Raw genomic sequence first — 6,253 nt, 5'->3', positions numbered from 1 at the left:
TTATACTTATACTTATACTTATACTTATACTTATACTTATACTTATACTTATACTTATACTTACACTTATACTTATGCTTATACTTATACTTCTGCTTATTTGCTTGTCATATTTACCTTTACATTTTATAGCCACAACAAGAATAGAAGCAGTAAATCAGAAATTTTTAATTGCAATTTTATCTCTTTGTGGCGCCATAAACTGGCTAAATTGTACTGCTTGCAAACGGAAGTAAGTTCAACGCAACAAACATTACGCGAAATCAAATAGCAATTGTTGCCATATAATTCCACTGAAGAAGAATGCAATAAGATTAGCTGTAACAACGACAAGGATCGCTTTGTCTTCCGTTTAATTGCGGGCGGTCGTGTGTTTACCCACTTGATTATGTGTATGGCCACGGCAAATGAGCCGCGCTCGTGTACCCAACGCAAAGGAGCTCAGTTGAGACGACTTGGCTGGCGTAAGTAAGTGTAATTGCAATTGGCAGCGCACTCTCAGCTGGCTTTGCGTGTGGCTGTTGCAATTACGTGACCTCGTGACGTGACATCATGAACAGAACTGGTTTTATGCGTTTGAGCACACATTGCCATGCATTTAGACATACTTGTGCACATGGTTGTTTTGACTGCATGTTTATTTACTTAAGAGCAGCTCAGAGATACTCAGAATATTAGTGTTTCTATACCCTCATGAAGCATAGGCGTACCGTTTTGTAGTTGAAACACGCTCGCATTTCAGCGTGCTGTGCATTAACGACAATTAAGCTTCCAAATATTTACATAACCTCATTCGGTTTGAGATATACTTTAATAAAATATTCTGCATTGGCATTCATTAAGGTTTTTGAAGGAGAATGAGGCATTGTCCAACTTCATGTTACGCCATTGCAACCGCTGTGCTAAAAATATTTTACCACATGGACACAAGCCTTTGAGGGATAGCTGTAACGGCGGCAAGGCTTTGTAGCTCCAGCCGGTTGGTTGACCTTTCCGCTGGACTGATCAAAGCGCGTGAATGCTATGATGTTGGTAACATAAGCGAACCCTTTGGCTTTGAAACCGGACGTTTGTCCGGCTGTTGTGTCGTATCGAGAAGAAATTGCCACCGACACAGAGTACGCGCAGCGCAGACAAACCACAGCATTGACTAACAAAAACAAAACGGCCGAATGCATACCAATAAATGAATAAAAACAATGTACATGTGCATACCATATTGTACATAACAAAGCAATTCCAGGACACAGCATGACCGGATCTGTTTGCATTGTGCGCTCTGGTACAAAAACGTTTGCATTCAGTCAATATTTGTGTGCGGTGAGGAAATGTTTCCATTGGCTGCTTCGTGATTGCAGGTTTTTCGCATTTTTCGTGCAGAGAAGAACAGCATTCTGTGTGTGCAGGTCTTTATTTTTATTTTTTTTGATAAAAGTGCCGAGAAAGACATTCCATGGTCACAGTTGCAAAATGTTAAAAGTTGTGCAATATTATTGTGAAAAATGCTGTGATAAATATCGCAAAAAATAGTAATTGGATATAATGTTTTTTATAACTGAGTCGATTTTTTAAACGTTGTTAATTTTTCCATTTATAATTGATTGATTCTTTGCAATAACAATGGGTATAGTGAACTTTTTGGGGAAGCGAGCAACTGGAGCTTATTTAAGATCTCACTGAGGATTGACCAGAAACAATAGTTCAGGGGTTTGTTCATCAGCTTTTAGTTATTAAAAGGAAAGGATTTTACCTTTATTTTTGCTGAGTTTATTATGTGAGTGACTTTTTGCTGTATATCAAATACCACCGTACTATTATGTTATTCTTAGAGACATCAGTTAAGAAATGCATTGGGTTTAAAGTGGAAAAAGTGGAAAAAGTGGAATTTCTTTACTGGGTCTAAAGGTGGACAAATCAGACACGTAGAAAAAGCTTTTTTAAACAACTTGACTTAAGATACAGCGACATCACGAGCTGCTGGAGATTGTACTTAACAAACTTACCACGAAACTTACTTATGAAAATGTGTTGAAAATTCAATATTTACCAAAAAAATAAAAATACATATTTTCATCACTTGTCTGCATTTAAAATGTTGAGTCAGATTTATCAGAACTTTTTGTACTTCTTTAGGCAGAAGGAGTCGTAGTATTCTATTCTACAAGGCATTCCATATGAGTGGACCCTATACGAACCTTATGGCAAACCACCAGTTACTCATTTGGTTCTTCATCTCTGTTGTAAAGCAACAGTCTTTCGGACAGAGTGCTCTGTATGATGCTCAGTTGGTATTTTTTCGGCTCTAATACATGCTGTATAAGGAGTCAATAAGCCGAATTAAATGCCTTGTATTCATTCAATATTTACTTGTGCTGTCTTTCTATCGTATTTGTAAGTAAACGAGTGAAAGAAGATTAATATATCCAGCGAACACATAAAGCAATGATTCAACCATCATTTGGGCCTAGCAAAGGCAAGATTTTTGTTGTGTGAAGTTATGCTCAACAAAGTCATAAGCTTTTGGTTTTGTTGATTTTACGTCGCACGCAACTTGACCATTATTGAAAGAATGAAAAGTAACGAAACCGAAAGTAAATAGAAAATACGAGCATAAAATAAACGCAACAAATTGAAAGAAAAAATTGAGGGCATAGAGGACACATTGAAAGTAGTTATTGAATATTAAAAGAGAGTGCTTCAATTAAGTATAATTTACGGTTGCTAACTAACACACTGAGAAGACCTATTCACTTAAACAACGGGAAAGTAGGTAAGAGCATCAAGTTTGAAGTACGGTTACAAGTTTAGCAAATGCTAAGGCAAGTTTCTCCAAAATGCCAAAAAAATGTTTGTTAGAGAGTTTACATAATCATCTGTTGCATTCATAAGCGTTTTGCAATCAAACTTCTTATTCTATCCTATCATTATGCAGTGTTATATGTAGTTACCACCCATTGTGGAATGTCAGATGTTGTTGAGTGGCTAGGTGGCTGAATAAAAGTGCGGTGAAAGAAAAAGCTTGAAAAGACTGTGGCGTAATTGTATTAGCATTCAGACATAAGTGTAGATGGATAAAAGAATAGAAACAATTCTTTTGTAGCGAAACGCAGCATAAGATGATGTGTTTGACGTCATGAAGTTTTCAGTAAATCTAGACAGTGTAAAATTTGAATGGAGTAATAATTTTTATCCATCAAGTATTATTTCTGAGAGTAGTGAAAATTAGAGGTTTTTTTTTTTAAAGAAAATATACTAAATAATGCCAGATACAATTTGTCAAAGCCACTTGCAATTCATAACCTTTAAATTTAATTTTTTTCTTTTCGCTTGCCAGCCAATTAAAAATCTGTGGCTTTTTTTCATATTAAAAATATATTGTTAAGGGTTTCTTGAACACTTATTTAATAAATATATACAAACTAGATGTTTAGGAGGGCTATAAAGAGGGTTTGCAAATAATGCATTAGAAAATAATGGAGTTAACATTTAAAAAATCAAATCCAAAATTTTTGAAATAAAAGATTCACAGCCCTGACTATATTATATATATATATTACATATATACTCTTTCGATTAGAATATTTTTTTTTTTGTTTAAATATTTTATTGAATTTGAGTAATATTCTTCACTTAAGAAATGTTTGGAGTAGGCATTTGATTTAGCTTTGGGAATTCATTACTAAACGTCTAAAAAATTTATTTTCAATTTTTGAAAGTTACGTATACGCAGTGTTTATAGTCCTACTAGGGTCGTATATACGTCAAACAGAAATGCTAAAATGATCGCAAAATAAAAATAAAGCAAGTAATAACTTCATCCATGATAGTTCTGATTGTTAGCGGCAATAGAACTGCCATTCGATGCAGTCGCATCCGTTTGTTCGCTATCGTTGTCATCGTACATTCCCTAATGGATTTTTAAAACATTTTTATATCAATTTTCAAAAGGACTCTTGTAGTGCGGGGGAATTGCTCATAGAATTAGCTACCAGCTAAACCTTTTTTGAGCATTTTTTGGCTTTGTTGAGCACCTTATTTCGTTAAAGAAGAAACAAACGCTCGATTCAAATAGAAACCACAAACAAGTATTACGTGTCTCTGTATGTGTATTTCTGGTAATGCCATAAACATTCCGTCTAACAATGGTGAAAAGTTTCCAGCATCACAACGCATGTGCATTCCCACCGGCTCTGTGCGTACAAAACTGCAGTTAGCTAAGATGGATGAGGCTACTGTGTGGTCGCAGATTGTGAAGTTCACGCTGACTACGGTTTTAGAGTTATGGCAAAATTCTTAGAATTATGTGATGGTTATGAATTGGTTAGAGGGGATAAATAAAATGTTCATCATTGTTGGTATGCATTTTTTTTTTTAATTTATGGTACAGTGTTAGTTTGCGAAGCGAAAAACTCACCCTGAAAGCATGTGATTATATGAAAGAAGGAAAGTAGCTAAAGTTTTTGTCTTCTCACTAGCGATACTTCTACCAATGCGGGATAAGTGCACAAGAGACACTTTATTTTATAGTTGACACCACGCTTTTACCATTTTCTGCAGTCTTCTCGAACTGTCAGTTCAATTCTGCTACGTGTACCGCCACCAGACAACAATCAGTGAGTATTCCGACCAGGTTCCTTTAGTCTTTTCTGTCGTACCTGTAAGAATTATTTGTACTTCAATCCACGGGTTTGTTACACCACTCGTGGCTATCTCGTTCACTATCTCTTTGCCCACGATGTCTTTGTGACCTGACATCCAATAGAAGTGAATTCGCTTGCTTCCCGCGACACTTTTCACTGCTGCCCTGCTTACCAAGGCACATCTGCCCGATATGAAAAACGTGGTTACTGCCTTGATTGCTGCTTGTCTCCTACGTAGATGTTGTTGAGTTGTTGAGCTGGAGTTACATGGTGATGCATTAGTTGTTAGTCCCGCGGCTTTTCCAATAGCAAAGATCTCTGCTCTGCGGTGATCCGGCATTTAAAAGGTTGCGTTAAGTCAAACTCTGGATAGCACATTCCCGCACCAACTCCATTCTCCATTTTCGAGGCATCCGTCATTACGATGTCGTTGCGAGTAGCGGTTAAGATGGCGAAGAAACTTCATTTCGCAGAGGCAATTGCAGCTAAAGCTGATGAACTGATGAGAATCTAGTAAGTTATTTAGAAGTAACTTTATATACCTCAACTATGGTTACTTTTTTAGTTTCTGAATGTACTTCCCATTTTTTGTTTTTTTTTTTTTAGCTCTACAGACAATTGGCAGTATTGCCTTGCTTTAAGTCGCCATTAGCAGCCTTTCAACGCTTGTGCACTTTAATTACAATCTGCGTGCAGGAAAAGGTGTAACACACGGCTTACAATTCGGAAAAGACAATTTAAAGGGTTGGCCTTCGAGTTTAAGATTCACTGATTTCATTCATGCTTATTTCCAGGCCATTAATTAGCGCCACACGCTACCGGTTTTAACTGATGAAAATATTAAAAAAGTGAAGGATATGGTGCCAGAAAATCCTCAGGCAAGTATTAGAGAGCAGGCAATAGAGCTCGACGTCACCAGTAAGTCAATTTGAATGACTTTGGTGGATGTTTTGGAAATTCTTGAACGACTTGTCCCAATAAAATTGAATTCTTTTCGCATCGAGCCGCGATTGTGACCGTATTTAAAGCCAAAAACGGCAATTAATACTAGCGATCAATCACCGTATTCACCAGATTCACCTTCTTGTGATTTTTTCTTGTTACTCAAACTGAAACTGCTGCTCCCTGGAACCAGATTACAGCATGATCCAAGAGATAAAATGAAATTCGCTGAAGGAACTGAAGGTCATACCAAAAAAGTGCTTGTTAAAACAGTTTCGAAGACTAGAAAAATCGTTGACCATATAGAGCGGAAATTGCTGTGAAGGCGAACAAATAAATATCGATGAATAATTACATATTTGCAAGATATTTATGAAACCTTCGATGGTTCAATTACCATTCAAAAATCAGTAGAACTGAAATCGTGTTTTATGTCAGTTATCCTTAAAGATTTAGCCTTTCAGTATAAATACTTTTGAAGCCGGTCAATATAAATAATTTACATTTATAAATATATATACTAGAAAAGCTTTTACATATACCTACAGCCCGGTTGTGCTGTGCAAACCCAGTAACCGCTGTTAATGTTAAGATAATCAGCTGTCAGAGGATGAAAGTAGCAAGTGAAAAGTACCGGCAATTAAAGTTCAGTTTAGTACTTATTATTGTTG

The sequence above is a fragment of the Bactrocera latifrons genome, unplaced genomic scaffold (assembly GCF_001853355.1).
Source record: "Bactrocera latifrons isolate USDA-ARS-PBARC rearing strain unplaced genomic scaffold, ASM185335v1 scaffold_193, whole genome shotgun sequence".
Classification (NCBI taxonomy): domain Eukaryota; kingdom Metazoa; phylum Arthropoda; class Insecta; order Diptera; family Tephritidae; genus Bactrocera; species Bactrocera latifrons.
The sequence above is the reverse complement of the archived record's forward strand: the minus strand, read 5'-3'. Positions refer to the sequence as shown.